General features: G+C 42.5%; 1 protein-coding gene across 2 annotated transcripts in view; it reads right to left on the minus strand.

The window, feature by feature from the left end:
* The window catches only part of PRKG1 (protein kinase cGMP-dependent 1), a 1235433-nt gene that overhangs the window by 1101330 nt on the left and 113479 nt on the right, over nucleotides 1–20624 (minus strand). The gene's annotated exons all lie outside the window — the stretch shown is intronic.

Raw genomic sequence — 20624 nt, forward strand, 5'->3', positions numbered from 1 at the left:
AATCTTAAGAATCTTCAGGGACTTTTTATGTCCATGCTGAGTGTGCAGGGATCCACCTCACGACCCTGAGATCATGAGCTGAGCCGATATCAAGACTCAGACAACCGACTAGACCCCCCAGCCGCCTTCATGTTTTTTCTTTTTAATGGAAATCTATTTCTATTCTACTTCTCCCAATGAAGAAGAAATTCATTCTCCCAATGAATGCAAAATATTTTTTATGCTTCACGTCTTTTACTGATCACACCTTCACATACATTTTCAGACAGGTCAATTTTCAGAACGAATACATATGGGAGATGAGAATCTCATTTCTTTCCATAGATCTATGCTCTTGTACCACTTGTCTTAGCTTGGGATCTCCCAGAAAACAGCCTGAGAAAAGACATTGAGGGTGGATAGTTTCTTTGGGGAAACTGGCCAAAGACATCTCCAGGAGGTGGACAAAAGCAGCAGGGAAGGAGGGAGAGCCAATTCCAATAGTCATGGGTACAGGGAGCATGCTGGGCTACTGGAGGTCAGTGACAGTGGGGACCCTCCCCAGACCCCAGTGAGATGTGCCTCAGAACTGCCTGTGGGGGACAAAGAAGAGGAGGGTGTTTGGATCCTGGTGCCCATCTCTCATTGGTTTAGAGTTTCCATGAGGGGTTAACTTGCATTCTCTTTGAGGTTCACACACATAAGCAGAGCTCAGAAGTGGGGTGAGGTCAAGAAAGAGAGGGATGTAGCTGAAGCATGGAGCTAGTAGATGACACCAGTGTAAACTTCGTTGTTGCAACGGTGATGGTTAAAAAGGGGGCTGAGACCATGGGAAGCTGGGCACAAGAGGAGTATGATATTCTCTTGGAAAATCCTGGAGTTTCCCGCACTGTCTCCAGATTGAATTCCCCACTGTCTCCAACACAGGGGAACCAGAAAACACGTTGAAGAGGTGATATCAGATACAAGCCTCAAAAGGCAGTAAGACCTTGCCAGCTTCGTGGGGCAAGTGTATTTTTCACAAGGGCATAATAGGACCAAAGGAATAGGATACAGAATGAAAGGATGTATTTAGGAAGCTATAAGATTTGTACAGGAAAAATGCACACCCACAGATTATGGCAGAGAGAGATGCAGGGGCTAAGCCCTACTGGACCTTATATACCATGCTCCAGAACTTTCTATTATGAAGTCTATGGGGAGAGACTGGAAGCTTTTAGGCAGAGAGTCTCATGGTCAGTGAGACAGACAATTTGTCATAAAATGATTAAGGCCTTGGCCACAACAGAGTCTCTAGTGACGGACCGTAGGGAGGATACTGGAGAAATATTTACAAAGAAAAGCCATAGAAATCTCTATCGGCCAAATGGGGTGGAAGAGAAAACAAGTTTCAGATGACTCATGGGCTTCCGTGCAGGACAATGGGTGTTGGTGACTAAGGACTGTAAATACAAGCAGTGATTTACTCCAGTTTTGAGAAAACCAGGTCCCCAATTTTCTGGTTGTTTCCTATGAGACAGACCATCTGAACAAAACCGTGAGGAGGAAGAGCACTCCTGAAGGTCCATCTGAGAAGTCCCGCCTTCCCCCAAGTCTTTTCTACGTGCCCCCAACACCAAGAGCCTCTCCACTCCGACATCCGCGGTCGGAAATGCACATGTCTTCAGCACAGCCTACCCTTGCCTTCTGCTGGGAGCCTGACTCGCACAGAACCCGAGTGACCGCAGCTCTCCACACCCAGGGCACAGGCATCCTGCCGTCAGAACTCGGAAATCCTCACACATGGGAGCGCCCAAGCCAGGTGACTGAGAACAGAGGCGGGGTAGGTGGGTAGATTCCGGCACCTCAACTAAGGGCATCAAAGCCTCCACTATCGAAACCGCCATGCTGGCAAAATAAAATGCATGTCTGGTTCAAATCTGGCTTGTCAATGTCTAGCTTAGGCCATTGGCAAGTCCAGATTCATGACACTGTCTCCCAGAAGACCTGCCTGCCCGACTTTCACAGCTGTAGGGCATAACCATAAGTGAAGGATAGCTGTCACCCACTTCGACTTCCCAGCTTCTGCAGCAGGTGGCTAAGCAGATTCCTGCATATATACATACACATACACATATACATATGTGCGTATACATATTTATATTATTTATTTATTTATTTATTTATTTATTTATTTATTTTTCCCCTACTGTGTTCTCCCGCTCTGAAAAACTTGGGAGGTGGTAGTAAAAATAATGAGACGATGCCTATGAGCCTGTCAGAAGCAACAGAGAGCTTGCAAATGTGAAATGCCAATGTTACCATCATCTTATCCTCCCTATGAGATCACCTGAAAAATTCACCAGGACGTTACTGCACGCGGCCCAAAGGCCACAGTGAGAGTCATCTGAAAACTTGGAAGTCAAGATGTCTCCTCGCAGGCCATCATTACCAGTAACTAAAAATGACTCTCATTAAAATATATTTACCTTCATGATATTGGCATAAGCTCTCATCAAATTAAAGTCTTTGCTGCTAAATCAATGCCTATTAGCACTAAGCTTGAGACATGAATATTGAATTTTTACTGTTCTTTCTTAAACACTATATCTGATTCTTCCTTACTAAATAAGCAATAAAAATCTAACTTCTAATTACCAAGTATTTAATTTCAATTACTGCAAATGTAGATTATATTCCCACAGCAATTAAAAGTAAGATTTTTGCAAAAGGCTGTTTATCAGACTCTAGAAAACTAGATGCCTTCGATTTGCAATTCTGTGTTCCCCCACAGTAAGTATAGAGGATGCTACGCATTTCATCTTGAACTCCATTCAGCCTGGGGTGGGGGGGGGGGTCATGCTGGCTGCCATGAATTTTCCATCATGTTTATTTTTTCCCTTACTTTGAAAATTAGAAGTTCAAGTTTAAATAGCATTAGTTTCCCAAAGCAAAGCTACAGTCATAAAGTAGATAAAATAACATAGGACAACATACAGTAAATGGAAATTCAGATAATTTTAATGTCCCACTTAAGGATGCTGATAAAAATAACTAAGCTCTTTTTTAAAATACTAGGATAGCTTTTGATTTTCATGCAAACAGAGTGACCTCAGACTTCAAATTCATATGTGAGAACAGTTGGGTATGTGCTAGTCTGGATTTCACTAAAATTAAATTAGACAGGGAATGGGTCCCCCACACTCATCACTCTAATCAGGCCTTTTTAATGATCATAAAAATTGTTTTTGTTTTTAAAAGCAAAGGAAATTTTTTAAATGCCAATATTTTAAAAGCCATATGGATGATTTGTGTGGGTTAACTCATAGGGTCGGTGTAAGAATTAAGTGAATTAAAATGCATAAAGTACTTAGAATATAAGGGGTCAGATATAAACGCAATGGAGAGCTTCCTTGTTGTGGAACTAAAATGAGCACAGTGGTAGAATGCTTTGAGGAGTTTCACCCAAGAGGTCAGAAGAACAACGAAATGCGAACTAGACCGGTCACTAAGCAGCACTGTAAATCTTTAATGGGGCCTACTGGAAGTTTCCCTATTTTTTTTCTATAAACAAACAAAAGGATTATAGGACAATCAGGGTTGAAGCCATATGTTCTTATTAGTTGAAGTTACACTGTCACTAATCTAAAAACAAATTCTATGCACGAAATCTTCATAGATGACTGCTCTCATACGTAAAGTCTTCATACACGCCTACTTGTAACGAGGGCAGAATTATGAGTTGGTAAATAAGAAGAGAATCTTTAGCATTCTGGCATTAGGAATCAAAAGTGTGAGGGCTATCCATGCTGTCAAGGCCCATCCTGACAGACATGGGTCAACTGTCCTAAACCCTCATTCTATCCTCAGTCTGAATAGGCAGCCAAAGAACCCCTCTATAAGACAAAAGTGAAAGACACACACACATACACACACAGCATTTCAAGTCTAAGAAAATGATTAAAATAATAAGAATCATAATGACATCGAATTTGTGTCCACAGACGAGAAAGTCAAGAGGCTATTACACGGACAAAGTCCAAGAGAATGCAACAAAGAAAGGATAATCAAAGAACGAGAGTTCTTGGAAATTAAATAGAGCAGTCAAGATTCTGATTAAAGGAGCACACTAACACCCATGTCACGTTTCCTGTTGGGACTGGGAAAGAAAGGAACACGGAAGGTGAGACTGTTCTTCTATTTTAATCCCTTCTACTTTTACTGACCATTAAAACCATATATATCAATGCAAATAATGAAACTGCATTTTGAAGAACAAAGTTAAAGACTGCTACAGAATTTTGTGATTCGACTTCTGCCTACCTGCCTTCATCACTGATTGGATTAATTTTTGGAAATGTCCATGCCCTTGAGTTCAAGATCAGTAGCTGTAATTGAACAAGCTGGCTTTGTCACTCAGTACAGGGAAGGAGAACACACAACCCAGGGAGGTGTGAGGCATTTTAGCAAGTGAGTGTCAGAAGAAAATAGGATTGGGCTTTTGTTGGATAATTTTGAGGACATTCTAGGGAAGTAGAGGTTCATGCTTGATTGGGTGTGGTCAGAAAGCAGGGGCATGTCTATGCTCAAGTATGTCCATCAATATTATCCATAAGCTGGAGTAAGTCCAAAGTTGTAGTTGGTAAAGCAGCAGCAGTCACACACGTAGTCAGAGACGGAGGTGTCTGGTATTTTGCAGCTCACATGGTGGCCCAGTCTGCAATGGACAGTCTGGAGATGGTTTATGCCAAGCAGCAGAACAATATGGCTAGTTCTAAAGCATCAGATCAGTCTGTAAGTTCTCTGAAATCTAGCCTTGAGCATCAGATCAGTTCCTAGATGATTTTGTTCTTTTTGTTCTTCTTTGTTCTTTCTTTCAAGAAAACCAAAAGGATACAACTGGTAATGATTACCTAGGGCTTATCATTTTGATATGTGTGAATCAGGTTATGATGTGTGGGTCTTCCTTCAAAACATTATGGTTTCCACAGACATCAGATATCCAATCTTAGTCCTGTGTGTATACCTAAAAGAGTCAACTCTGAGAGGTCAAGATCTTTACTGCCCCCAAAGAGGTTAAGGAGCTCACCTAGCATCACCCAGCTGTCATCTGGCAGAGGGGGGATGGCAGCTGGAGTCTGAGCAAAAGCCACCTGATGCTATGCTGGGATTGTCTGCAAGTGGCATCCCAATAAGATGGATGCCTCGCTGGCATTTGGAAGAAGGTCATGCTGCATAATTTCATTATTGGTTCTATCATATGCCTTTCACATGGGTTTTTCCCTTTGCTTGCTACATATATGGAATGATCCAGCTCTAAGGATTTAGTCCTGTGGCTTTAGCCCAAAGGGATTCCTGAAGAAGATTAAAACATGAGCTGCCCAGGGCCTCCTCACTTGATAGGGAGCAGCGACTTTGTTCTTAAGCTTGGGAGAGATGATTCCAGAGTTATTGCCAAAATGTTCATCTGGGAGATACACTGGAGGTATAGCAGAAGATATGACAGATGCACCCACAATACCAGGGCTGGAGGGAGGGCAGCAGAGAGGACCTACTCTTGAGGCTAGGGCCAATAATCACCACAATGGACAACATTAAGTACAGGAAGTGTAGTGGTTCCTTAATCCTGTCCCATTAAGTCCATATTTATCTCACCATTAAATGCACCAGTCAAGAATTTACTGGAGTAGATTATTGTGCAAGACCATTCGGGAAACCAATGTATGTCTAGTGGGTGTCCATCATGGATGGCGTGTGAATGACTGATGAGATTTGCAAACAAATACCTGCCTCTTCAAAGAGTTTTGGATGTATACCAAGGCGCTAGTGCTGGGGTCACATTACGTGTGTTCTGATTTCACTTGTCACTCACAAGCTGGTCACCTTGGGAAAATGACTTAATTTGTCAAATCCTCGATGTTATCATTTATAAAATGGGAGAAAGTTAACGCCCTCCATAGAGGCTTGTTGTGAAGATGACAGGAGACAGGGCAGGAAGAAGTTTGCCGCTCTTAGTGTTAAGCTCAGTGAGAGTATCTATTCCTTTTTGTACTGAACTTCTTCACTACTATAGATATTAATTAGAGGCAGTTAGAAGATGCCCCTAACAACACAGGATGTGGAGAGATAGCAAATCACGATGAGTTATGGCTACATCTACCCGCAAAAATGGTGGACACTCATGTCCCCTATCAAAAGCCATTTTGAACCATCAAACAAAACTCCATGCTCATGGAAAGCAGAATAATGGCTCCCCCCAAAGATGTCTATTTTATAATCCCTGAACCTGGAAATGTATTTCCACATGCAGTAAAAGGAAGTGACAGGTATTATTAAAGGTAGGGACCTTGAAATGGAGAGATGACTTGGAATTATCCAACTGTACCCAGTGGCATCACAAGGGGTCTTGTAAGCCAGAAAGGCAGGAGAACCAGAGTCAGGGACTGCACGTGAGAGAAGACTGGATGAGCCACGGAGGAGATGGGCAATGCAGACAGTCTCTAGACACTGAAAAGATGAGGCAACGGCAACAGGGTCTCCTCTGAGCTTCCAGGGAGGAACCTAGCTCCGCCTACTCCATTTTAGCCCAATGAGACCCTCATCAGCCTTCCCCGGAACAGTAAGATAATTCTGTCCTGTTTTAAGCCACTATGTTGGTTGTAATTTGTTATAGCAGCAATAGGAAACGGATATGATGCCTCTCACCTTTATTAAATCATCTTTGCAAAATGACTAAGGGACATTTGGGGCATCTGTAGCATACTTGCTAATAGGACCAACTGATAGCTGGTTATCGAAGATTGTGTCTGGTCTATTACATACCTACATCAAGTGTACCAAGTTCATTACAGAAATATAAACCATAGAACAGCCCACCTGAGTAGCCACCGTAAACCATCGCAAACGAAGTCCTCTCTACGTGCTTGAGCAAACCCTTGGATTTGGCAGAGTTGGCAAGCTGCTAACAAACAGGGACCAGAAAATGCAGTGAAGAAATAATTGGAATATATTCCAGAGGAGGGCGGAGAGAAAAAATTGTACATGATTCCTACAGAAAGTAGCGGTGTATGTAAAGATTGACTTCAGAACTTCTAAACATTCTTTGTGCCCCACCTTCATCTCACAGCGGACCTTAGAGTTTCCTGTAATTTTTGCAGTACCAGAAAAATTTGAATCCCCATGGCCTCAACAGCCCCACCCCTCCTGTTACTTACAGAGTTCATCATGTAGCTTAAGGCAATTTTCTCTTTTAAAATAGAAGTAATCTTAGGAGAGTGAGTACACTCACTACTTTATTATTTATACCGAGATATAAATAATGTTCTCAATTCCAAGGAGCAAGTTCACAACTCTGTCCAGAACTAACTTTCATAAAAATTAAAAAAAAAAAAAAAGTTTCCCAAAATTCGTCTAAGAGATCGGGGGAGAAAATTCTTCCATAAATCTTCCCAAGATTACAAATGAAAAGGGACAATTTTTAAAGTGAGGGGTTATTGACCCTTTTATAGTGAGACTATCCGGACACTTGGGACCCGAGCTTCTCTGTAAACTTCCATACCCGAGTTCATGATGACTCTTTCTTTCCATGAAATGAGAGAGAAGTTTCCTATCTGCAAACAGACACCTACTTCCCCATTAAGGGGCATAAATTATAACTTTCCTAGATTATTGATAAAAATGCAATTCAGTCAGTGTAAATCCAAAACCAAATCTTATTTAAAAATTCAAACCCTCTCAACTTAATTCTAAGTGATTTTGCTTTAATTGTATAGTACATCAATGTGAACTTACTGTAAAATGGAAAGATCTGCCTTGTGGTGAGGTTAAAATTGTCATGATATGTTTAGGCCATGAATTTGAACACTCTCTAGAGAAATCATCTTGGAAAAATGTCCAAAATCAAAACAGGAAATTAATAGGGTCATTAAATGAGAGTAGAAAGTGGTTTTATATATTATTTTGTCCCATATTTCGCTCTTGATATATGAGCTTTCTGAGACAAAGGCATGATCCAGTTTCTTCAATAAGCATGTTTAACTGCACACATGTCTACATATGAGTCTAAAATTTGTATTTTCGGGGTGCCTGGGTGGCTCAGTGGGTTAAAGCCTCTGCCTTCATCTCAGGTCATGATCCCAGAGTCCTAGGATCGAGCCCCGCATCAGGCTCTCTGCTCAGCAGAAAGCCTGCCTCTCTGCCTACTTGTGATCTCTCTCTCTCTCTGTCAAAGAAATAAATAAAATCTTTAATTAAATAAAATAACATTTGTATTTTCAATACTCCAGATTTTTGTTCAAGATTTAATTGGGCATTCTAGATCATCAGGAAGATTTAAGTACTGAGAGAATTAAGATTTATAAAATGCATTTATATTTTTAGGCAAAAGGACAGAAGAATGAAAACTACCAAGACAACTCTTAAAGATTAGAGCCTTTCCTTTCTTTTCCTAACTCTTGCTAAAAAAAAAAATTTAATTTTACTTGACCTGAGACATAACTTGGTATGAGCGAGCTATCTGATTAACAGGGAAAACAGGACCTCTATGTTAAAAATCACAAGGATTTTCCAAGTGAGCATCAAAAAGTCTACACTTTCAAACTACTGAGGCAGGCTCTTTGTGTATTTGCAGCTGAGAAAGAAATGAAAAATTCTTCAAAGGGTAACTGCTCATTGACCAAAGTAACCTATATTCAACTCGAAGAAATGGCTTAGAATTTCACATGATTTTCTTTCTATTTTATCTAAAATGTAACAGCCACACATTCAGTTACTAAGAGACCAGCTTCCAAAATAATTTGAAGCTTAACATTCAGAACCAATATGCTGTTGTTTCTGCCTTCAATTAACCTAGCTTATCTAAGCAAGGAGGCTTTAACTTCATGGCAAGCTAACACATAAATAAGCACAACAGATGTATTCATTTACTACAGACAAAATAGAATATTCTTCAGAGGCAACGAGAACAGTAGTAGGCTTCAGAGGGCAGAGACAGGAGTGGGCTCTGTGTTCTAATCAAGATGCTGCCTTTAGGCAAGTTTCTTTCCTTCCTGGAGCCTTGAAATCCTCCTTTGAAATCTGATGCTAATAATAACACTTATCTCATGGAGTTCGGGTAAAAATTATAGAGGAAAAAAATCATGTAAAACATTAAGTAAAGGATTTGGTACAGATAAAGGTGCTCAATAAAAGGTTTCTGTGATGGTAATAAACAGAATTATTATTATCATTCCTAATGCTTCCTTGGAAAGTTAAGCTACTATAGAAACTCGTCAAATACAAACATCACTTGTAGAACCTGCCTTTTTTTTTTTTTTTTTTTTTTGCTGGCTTTTTAAAAAGAATCAGAGATTGAATTTTTTCCTACTCTGAAGTCAAGACGGCATAGTACTATACTGACCTGAGGATTTATTTCCTGAAATTTGCCCTTAAAGTTCACTTTTGAACAGAAAGTTACTCCAACTTTGTCTTTGTTTTGCTTTTTTTCCCAAGTCCTATTATATCCACTTCTCTCTGCCCTGTTAACCTTTGAACGGCCTTTGCCCAAAAGCTATAAAAACCTGACCTAAAAATTGCTGGTCTACTCTTAACTGTGTCCCGAAATAGTTTTAATGGAACTTAAAATCTCAAAGTATCTCAGGGTCGGAAGAGCTCTCAAATGCCATTTGGTAGTACTTCCCTTCCTGTTGTCCAGCATCGCCGCCATCTACACTAAGCTGTCACAGGGCTTTAGTGAAATGTCTCCAGTGATAAAGGCATCGCTACTTCAAGAGGCTGCTGATGTTTGGACCACCACAGACCTTGGAGCCATTAAGAAACCACCAAATACCTCCACAGAAAGAAACTGGTGTCCCGGCCTCATTTTTCCATATAGAACTGAAAATATGTCTGAGCGAGTAACTTAAAAACTCTTCCATATCTCACGTTGACTCCACAGAGAGCCATGGCATGTTTCATTTAAGGAATCAATAAGGTCTGTGATGGGAGCATAGCGCTCTAACAATGATTTCAAGAATCTGTCCAGCTTCAGGAAAGCAACACCTCCACTAGAACCCTGTCTTATCTTCTTCACCTGCCCAGTGCAAAGAAGAACACTAGCTGTTTCCTGACTTTTGGGAGAATTACATGAGATTGTCCATGTGAAGAACTTAGCCCCCAGTACCAGACACACGGTAAGCATTTGACAAATGGTGGTCAACGATGCAAAGAAAGTCTATGGGGTCGCTAGCCACATGCCCGGCACAAAGCCTACATTACAAGAATGTGACTATAACTCATTAGGTCATTGGTTTCATTATCCAAGACCTCGACTACTGCCTGCCAGAAAACATCGCTTGATGGGTATTACCACATTAAGAGCACGGGAACTGTCAACAATGCTGACATAGGACCAAAATGCAACAACACACAGACCTTCTGGGGGAGAAGGAGAATTTCACTATTCCAAGACCCAGAGGCATGATGGGACCCATTGCACAACCAGATCTAAGACTTGTCTACCACAGTGTTAAGGACCACATGCTCTGTTTGATAGTCCAGGCTGTCTGTAATCAAGACACAGAGCAGCCCCAATTGGGAAGTTTCCATGAAGTATTTCTTGGTCACTGCAATGCAGAAACACTACTTCTGCATGAGTGGCTCTGGAATAATAGAGAGCAGCACCAATGGTCACCAACAGGTAAACTAAAAACAGAAATAACCTGTAAAGTGTGCTTCTCCACTACCTCTGATCTACCCACAGCCTCCTTCCACTGCTACCTCATGCTTTAATAACCTCCGACCAGAAGCTCCAGCCTCCAGCCTCTCCTCAGCCTCTACCAAGATGCCAGAAGGCAGAGCAATCTTTCCCAGATCTCACTGTGCCACCGCCTTGCTTAGAAATTCCCCTTCTTCCATATTGGTCATCTTACCAGATCCCACCTCCCTGACCTGGCCTTCCAGCTTCTCTTCCCTTTTCTCCCACTGGTCTATGGTCTATTCACGATCTGAATTCTGCTACCTCCAGGGATTTCAACAGGATCGCTTCTGACCATTAACCCACCAGCTCCTGCCTTTCCTATTCCAAAAGCTAGCTCAGAATTCAATTCTTGTAAGAACCCCTACATTAAGCTTTTACAATCTGTCCTCTCACTGTGGGTGTCTCTGTTTTCTGTTGGCATGGTATTAACATTCACCTGTGACTCCTAAACTTTCCGGAATGCCCTTTCAGGACTAGCTCATGCCCTTCCTTTTATACACAAGCCCAGCAAGCCATGACTTGAGGGACTGAAATCTTCTAATTCTTTGAAGTGTTTCTAATTACACTGTACTCCTTCTGAGGAAAGCAGAAATCGTCCCAGTAGTTTCTGCATGCTTTCTCTTTGCGGGAGGCAAGGACACATGTTTGAAATAATTCTGAAGGGCAGAGTGTGTGGATGCCTTGCCGATCTCTCGTAGGGTAATGCTTCTTACTGAAAGAGCATTTAGCCATCCACACAGACCTTAGGTCATTGAATTTGAGCCTCAAAAAAACAAAAAGAGAATTTTGATAACTCTTTATGACTTTTACAAGACGCCATCACACATTAATCTATTAGAATGTCTCCTGCGCCCCACCTTTCCCAAATTTAGCTGGAGATGTCATCAGTGATCATGTCTCTTATCTTTAACCACGCCGGCTGCATCAAACAGCACCCCCCTCAAATACATTTTTTCTTCAATTGTTCTAAAGAATGTTTCTTTTTCTTCTCCTTTTTTTAAAAAGATTTTATTTATTTATTTGACAGACAGAGATCACAAGTAGGCAGAGAGCCAGGCAGAGAGAGGGGAGGAAGCAAGCTCCCCGCTGAGCAGAGAGCCCGATGTGGGGCTTGATCCCAGGACCCTGAGACCATGACCCGAGCCGAAGGCAGAGGCTCAACCCACTGAGCCACCCAAGTGCCCCTAAAGTAATGCTTCTTTTTTCTTTTAAGATTTTTTTAAATTTTTTACGTATTTATTTGACAGACAGATCACAACTATGCAGAGAGGCAGGCAGAGAGAGGGGAGGAAGCAGGCTCTCTGTGGAGCAGAGAGCCCGATGCGGGGCTTGATCCCAGGACCCTAAGATCATGACCTGAGCCGAAGGCAGAGGCTTCAACCCACTGAGCCACCCAGGCTCCCCTAAAGTAATGTTTCTTATAACAGCTCCCATTCTTGAAATCTGTGCTTTGCCCTTAAGACATCAGTAAATACTACCGAGTGAGGCAGAAAAAATATTCAAGTAAAGTTTTAGTCTCCATTAACCCAGCAGTTACAAAGGCATTTCAAGAAGAAAAGATCACTTTATTGGTAAATTCTTAAATGGTGAATGCAACTGTCCACCAACTGAACTCCAAGTCATTTGTGGAAGCCAATGAAATGTTTGAATATAAGCTTTATCTACCCTCTCAATCCACTTCCATTACTATCTAGTTGGAGAGAGCAGAGCAGCCAGAAAACCAAGCAACCAACCCTTTATTTGCTGCCTCTTCCACCCTCACAAAAATCACGCTTTCTATTTGAATGGCCACCCAGGACACAGGACCTACCCATCTTCGTTGCTCTCATCTGTTTGATTTTTTTCTATTCCCTTTTCCATATGTTTTGGGGCCACTAAAAAATTAGTTGAAAAGATGGCCATATCCCTCTCACCCCTCCAGACCCTCCTCCCCTATCCCAAACACACACACACACACACACACACGCACACACATGCAATGCACATAGGCACATGTGCACACACGCACACACATGCACAGTACACAAACGTGTGAAAGGTACATGTGTGTGCACATACACATGCACACATGCTCATACAGGCACACAATGCACATACACGCATGCAATGCACACAAACGCACATACAGTGAACACACATGTGCACACACGTTCATGCACACACACGCACACATACACATGCAATGCACACATAGGCACACACACGCAAGGCACACAAACACACATACCATGCACGCGCACATGCACACACAAGCACACATGTGCACGCACACACAATGCACATAGGAGTGTGCACACACATGCACATGCATGCAAGGCACACAGACATGCAATGCACGCACACATGTGCACACAATGCACACACAAACACACATGCACGTGTACACACGTGCAATGCACAGAAGCACACATACAACGTACAGATGCACATGTGTGCACACGTGTGCACGCACATGCGTATACACGTACGCACACCGACGCACACACAAGCATGCACACATGCATACACACAGGCACACACACTCGTGCGCAGCAGCCAGTCAATCACCACAGCTGACGAACTGCTGCCTCTCTGCCTCTCTTAAAGAAATCATAGAGCTGCAAAGCTGCACTTTGGAAAATCAATGTGGCCGTTTCTCTTGCTTATTGCACAGAAAAAAGTCATCTCCCTTCAGCCTAAAAAGCTTGCCTGCACGAGTCTGCGCGCCGCCTCCCAGGATTTTGTATCAGTCTGTCCTGCTGCGTATCTAACCTCGATCGTGTCACACGGGAGCAAGACGGTATTAAAAGAAGCTGAGGAGAGCACAACCTCCGTGCCGAAAGGTGGAGAAAAGTTGAATAGACAAGGTGAGGCCAAACCCTGGAAGACGGGGCATCACAGACAGCTGGGGCTAAACAATTAATTAAGTGGTCAGGGGCGGGCTGCGGGGGACAGCTTTAGGTCCCAGGGCCAAAGCGGCCCCTCCCAGGCTTTTTCCCAAGGGCTCCCATGGAAAGTCCCCTTGCCAGCGCCATCCCTGCTGGGCGTGTGCAGCTCCTAGGTAGGACAACAGCTGCTAGGCCAGAAATAGCGACTTTCAATGGAATTGAGTTGTGTTTGGCAAAAATGACATCTTTTATTGAGGCTTTTGGGCTTCTTCTTTTTTTAGTGTTTTGAAATAGAATGTTCAAAATATTCCTACTGCTGTGGCTGCTTTCTGCTTAAAACAGTTTCTTGCTACTTATAACATACTAATGTAATTTGACTATGCAAACTGCAAGTTTTAATTGTTTTGTATTTTAAACAGGATCTCCCTCTTAAAGACCGATTGCTCCCTCTGTTTGCATGAATAAGGACTTTAAAAAAACAACTATTTAACCAACAGTTTTTACTTGATCTTCCTCTCCCGTGAGGGGCCACATGTGTGGAGGGGAGCGGTAAGGATGTGGGAGGGGAAGACAGAAGAGGATATCCCAGGTCGGTTAGAGGCCTGGGAGTAGTGAGAGTTCATGCCCTGCAGAACACATCACAGTCCTTATGCTCAATGGAAAGGCTTGGAAGGAACAGAAAGGCACAAAAACAGAGTAGAGATCGCACTAGCCTGAAGAGTCAGGAAAACGAGTTCCTTTACCCAGCAGTGCAACTGACTAGCTAGACATCTTCGAACCAGTCCCTTAATCTTGCTGATCTTGCTGGGCTTCCCTCATAAGGGACCAACTCGGTATCCATGTCCATTTTACTGCAAAGTCAAGTACTCTTCACCACCACATTACCCGGCATATCATAATTTAAATTATGAAAAGCAAAGCCTATGGGTGTCTGGTAGTTTATGAGAAAAAAGGGAAGTTGGCGCCGAGGTCTAAAATCACTGTTCCATGTCGCCAATTAATGAGGGATTCGGGTAGCGGTTGAAGCAAAATTAAGCTCTCCTCCTGCCAAGTTGAACCCCGTAGAGCTTTTGCAATTTTTGATTCCAATTTCTGCTGAATACAGCCTGGTATATATTAAATGAGACCATAATATGCCGAGAGTATTTCAAAAAATCAATTTACGTACCACGTCAACCTGGTCGAGCACTCCTGTGAATCTGGAACTTGAAAATTACTTGACCCATGTGACACTAACGTCCGGTGACTGTGGACGTCAATATTGTTTAAGGATGAGCTAAAAACTAAAAAAGACTGCAGATTCGAAATATTGCATGGGGCTCGCTAATTCCACCTCATTTCAATTTTTCTGATACACAATAAAAATTAAAGATCTGAGCAAAACAAATGGGTCTGGCACTTTCATCATCAAATGTATTTCTATAACACACTCAGATCCAGTTCAAGCCTCATAGATCACAGCACTTTTAGACATTTTAACCAGCAACTTCTCTGGCAATTGGGTTTATGAATCTAATGGAAGAAAGAAAAAAAGGAAATACAGCTTCAGAAACTTGTCAAGATGATCATACAGGATCCTACATACACGCACTCCACACATTCTTTTGGAGTGGAAAATCTATTTCAAGGTTGTTTTTTCTTCTTCTTTGTTGACCAGAAAAAGCATCAGATACTATTCCAACAACCTACATTTTTATTCCTGTTTTTAAACCCAAGGCTTTTTTTTTTTTTCTCTCCTGCTGCAATATTGTATAATTAGCATGTTTGGTTAAGTTTGGTTATACAGTGCTCAAGCAGCAATTTCCTAGGAAGACAGTAAATGTTTTAGAAGATTCCAATGTGAGGAGCCCAGGAGGCCACTGAGATACAGTGATTGGGTATGTCCACCGCCAGAGCCCCCTAACCCAGGAAGGGTAAATAAGATGTGTTCAATTACAACCTGGTAAAGGCTCTTTAGTTGGCATTATACAAACAAAAAACAAAACGTAACAACAACAACAACAACAACAAAAACCACAAAAAAAGCCACATGTACAACTGTACATAACCTATTTCCTGCTCAAACTCCATCCTCCATCCATAAAACAATGCTTTCAGCACAAAATAAAGAAAACCACAACAATTCTGTTTGTCTCTGTATGCGGGTCTATGGCCATATCACAAGAAAAAATACCAGCCTTGCCTCTTATTCTTGGTATGCAGTGTACCTTTACACGAAAAAGATGCAGATCAACAGGGGGAAGGGAAAAAACCAGACTCTGCTAGGGGCTCTGTAATCTGCTTTTGTAGAAGTGTAACCCCTCTGAACTTGAACTTCCTTCCTCATGCTCTGCCTCCATAGAGAGTTCTGCAAACATCTCTTCAAAAAATACACCTGAAAGAATGTATTGTATCGAGCTGCTGAGGCCCGTACAAATGCGCAAAATGACTGGATTCCAGTTCACATTTTGAACACCCTGCATTCTATCCAAACTTGAGGTCCAACCTGGAAGCCCAACCTTGAAGCCCCCCTCTTCTCCTCCACCAGCTCACTCAGAACCAGCCGACAAGCACTGTGGACTGTTCCTCCCACGTCAATCACCTGTCTCTCTTCCCAGTGTTCCAAATGAAGACTTCATGAGCTCTCCCCACCCGCCTTCACCCCCTCAAACACCTCCCAAAGCAAAGCCCGTCCTACAAACAGCGGCCCATCAGTCTCCTCCATAAACTGTCAGAGCAATCGATCACCCTATCCAAAATCCGCCAGCAGGGCTTGGTGGCCCACCTACAGAGTTGTCAGTTCTCTAGTGATCTGCAAACCTCTCCACAACCAGGCTCAGTTCTGTTCCCAAATCGCTCCAGTCCTCACCAACTCCGCATTTGAACAGAACTGAGATAGTCAAGATCACATTCATGATTCCCCAAAGCACCATATGGCTTCATGTCTCTGCAGCTTCCCCGAAGTGTACTTGTAAATCCACCACAGGGGTGAAAAATTTCCCTTTCCCATCCACTTCTGCTGTGGAGACGAATCAGGTCCACATTTAATCACCAGCACAGTCCACTTCTTCCCAGTGGCCCTGCCCGCCCCCAAGCCGAAGCTGTTCCCATCCCTAATGTGGATCCTGCAGTGGGGCTCCTGGCTTCCAGCCCTGTCCTCTCTCCCACAGTTCATTCCCCATTTAGCCTACAGAATGGTCTAGTTCTTTTATTTTTTCCGTAGCTTTATTTATGCATAAATGATAAGCAACACACTTTGCAAAATACATGATATGCAAAAATACACAATTGGGTGTTCTGACATGTGTATACACCTGGGAAAGCATGACCACACATGAGATAATGAACACAGGTCTGCAACCTCTTCCAACCATCTCGCCCTCCGCCCTTGGTGATCACTGATTGGTTCTCTAAGCCACAGCCACCACGTTCCAGAATCGGATGGCAGTAAACACTGGAATAATACAATATATACTCCTTTGTGTCCAACTTCTATCACCGGCGTATTTTGTGATGCATTCATGTTGTAGTGGGTTTCAATAGTTTATTGCTTTCTAGTGGGGACCAGCCCTCGACTGGATGAATATATCAGTTTCTTTGTCCATTCAGTGGGTGAGCTAGAGCTGGTTTCCAGTTCCTAGCTATTATAAGTCAAGATTCTATGAACATTAATGTGCAAGTTTCAGTATAGACATCTGTTTTACTCTTCCTGGGTAATTCCCTAGGAGTAGAATGGGTAGATCATATGGCAGATACATATTTAATATTAAAAAGAAAACCTGTATAAATGTTTTCCAAGTGCCTGTACCATTATGTATTCTCATGGGCAGGATATGAGAGCCCCAGGGCCTTCAAACTTGGTGTGGTCAGCCACTGAGCACGGGTCATTCTGATAGGTATGCAGCAATACCGCACTGTGGCTGTAATTCATGTTTTCCTAAAGACTTAAGATGTTGATGGGACACCTGGGTGGCTCAGTCGGCTAAGCAGCTGCCTTTGGCCTGGGTCATGATCCTAGGGTCCGGGATCGAGTCCCACATCAGGCTCCCTGCTCGCTGCTCCCTTTTCCTGCCACTCCCCCTGCTTGTGCGTCTGCTCACGCTCATTATCTCTGTGTTAAATAAATAAGTAAAATCTTAAAAAAAAAATAAGACTGAAGATGTTGAGAACTTGTACATATGCTTCATATACTTGAGGTTTCTTTTTTTATTCTTTTATAGATATGCTTGAGGTTCTATTTATATTTATATATTATATTCTTTTTATATAAACATATCCTTAATCAGCTAGATTATTTAGAAATATTCTCTCCCGGACTGTTACCTCCCTGTTTAGTCTTATTTATTTATTTATTTATTTATTTATTTGTGAAAGAAAGAGAGAGAGAGCAAGTGCTAGCATGAGAGCAGGGGAATGAGGCAGAAGGAGGGAGAGGGAGAGAATCTGAAGCTGGCTCCATGCCCAACGTGGAGCCCAACACAGGCTTAACCTCATGACCCTGACCAAGATCATGACCTGAGCTGAAATCAAGAGCCAGACGCTTAACCAATTGAGCCTTCCCCCCGCCACCCCAGGCATCTCTCTGTTTACTCTCTTTTAAAGGCATGAGTTTTTAATGTTTTAATTTTTAATGAAGTCTAATATATCTATTCGCTTTTTTGTGGAATGTGTTTTCGGTGTCATCTTGAAGAAATCTTTGCCTGCTCTAACCCAAGAGCACAAAGGTTTTATACCTTACATGCTCTAAAAGTTTTATAGTTTTAGGGTTTGCGTTTAGGACAATGGTCCATTGAAGGTTTTTTATTTTTTAATCTTATATGAGACAAGTATCATATTTTTCTGGATGGATATCCAATTGTAATTCATCTTTCTATGTGGATGCCAATACCACACCACTTTGGCCTTGTTGCTTTATAGTAAGTCTTAAAATAGCATTAGTTTTCCAACTTTTTTTTTTAAGTTGTTTCAGCAGTTCTAAAGCCCATATACAATTTTTTTTTAAAAAAAGAGGATTTATTTATTTATTTGAGAGAGGGAGAGAGAGCCTGCATCCACAAGCAGGGGGAGGGGCAGAGGGAAAGGATCTCGAGCAGATGCCCTGCTAAGCGGAGTCCGCTGCTTAACCTACTGAGCCACCCAGGTGCCCCGAGGCCCATATACTCTTTAAAATCAGCCCATCAATTTATACAAAAATGCCTGCTGGAATTTGTGTTGGGATTGTCTCGAAACAATAGATCAACCTATGGGTAACTGACAACAGTATTAGCAGTGACACACGAATGCTGTATGTGTCTCTCCCCTTACAACCCCCAGGAGCCTCGGGGGCTCAGTTGGTTAAGCAGCAGAGTCTTGATTTTGGCCCAGGTCATGATCTCATGGTTGTGGGATCGAGTCCCAAGTTGGGTTCCACTCAGCGGGGAGTCTGCTTGGATCCTCTCCCTCTGCCCCTCCCCTTGCTTGTTTTTTTTTTTTTTTTCTGTCTCTAATAAATAACTAAATGTTTTTAAAAAAATTGTATCATATTGATGATGCCTGGTCTTCAGCACACTGCTCCTTCACATCTCTCATTGGCTGCAACCCTACATAGTTCATATTTTTAGGGTCCTGGACAAGGCACTTCAGCTCAAGTTCTGATTCCATGTTCAGGAATACAATATATTTTGTGTGTGCGAGTCGTATCTTGCACCTTGGTCCATCACTGCTTCATTCCACCAGCTTTTCTGTAGATTCCATTACATTTTCTACTAAGATGATAATCTCTCCCACAAACACAGCCATTGACACCGCACCCTTTCCAGCAGGAAGGTCTTCATTTCCCCCCGAATTCCTGCACAGGCTAGAACCACCAGTGCAATGCACAACCTCCTGTACGGAGAAGTGGAGAGAGCAGGAATCCTCATTTTGCTCCTGATCTTAGGAGGAAAACAATGGGAAGTATCTCCTCCTTTTTGGAAGAATGTGGATAGAATTTGCATGATTTCTTCCTTGAATGTTTGGTAGACTACACCAGTGAAGCCCTCTGGGCCTATAATTTTCTTGACTGAGAGGGTCTTAGCCACAAATCTAATTTCTGTAACAGATGTGCTGTTGAGGTTATCCACTCCTTGCAGAGTGAGCTTGGAGAGTATGTGGTCTTTCAAGCAATGTGTTCATTCCATGTGAGTGGTAATATTCACTAGCATCAAATTGTTAAAAACTTCCTTACTATCCTTTTTAAAAGATTTTTTAAAATTTATTTATTTGACAGAGAGAGATCACAAGTAGGCAGAGAGGCAGGCAGAGAGAGAGAGATAGGGAGAAGCAGGCTCCATGCTGAGCAGAGAGCCTGATGTGAGGCTCGATCCCAGGAGCCTGAGACCATGACCTGAGCTGAAGGCAGAGGCTTAATCCACTGAGCCACCCAGGTGCCCCAAACCACTTCCTTATTATCCTTTTAGTATTTATAGAATCCATACACATATCATATCTCTAGATATGTGTTCTTCTTGTCAAAGAACCAACCATGGGCTTCATTGATTCTTTCTCGATTGTCCCACTGTTCTGTATTTCATTGATCTCTAATCTCATTTTTATTTCCTCTCTTCTACTTACGTTGGGTTTCATTTGCTCTTATTGCAGTCGTTTCCTGATGTGAAAGAATAATCTTTCTACACATCTAAGTCAGATATTAGACAACCCTGCTGTTTGCTATTACTCTGGACTAATACTCCTTAATAGTCTCACAGAAGCTGACGTGTCCGTGTCTCTGACCTTATCTCCCACCACTTCCCCACTCTCCCACTGTGCCCTCCCACCTGGCCAACTGGTCCCCTCCAGTGGACCTTTGCACTTGCTCTTCTCCCTGAGTCCTCCCTGAGGGCCTTCTTCTCAGGTCGTTCCCTGGCTGTCCTTTTCCCACCAGTGTAATTTCAGATCCGACAAAACCTCTTGCACAAAGGCCTTCCCACACTCCCCCCACTAAAGCAGTCCACCAGCTCACCATCCTTGCTCAGTACAGCACCCTTCAACCCACCTCTACTGTCTCCATTTATTTGCTGGCATTTTGGGTTTTGTTTCCATCTCCCTGGCTCTGTCCATTTATGGAA

This window comes from Lontra canadensis, unplaced genomic scaffold (assembly GCF_010015895.1).
Source record: "Lontra canadensis isolate GAN:19392208 unplaced genomic scaffold, GSC_riverotter_1.0 scaffold85, whole genome shotgun sequence".
Classification (NCBI taxonomy): Eukaryota; Metazoa; Chordata; class Mammalia; order Carnivora; family Mustelidae; genus Lontra; species Lontra canadensis.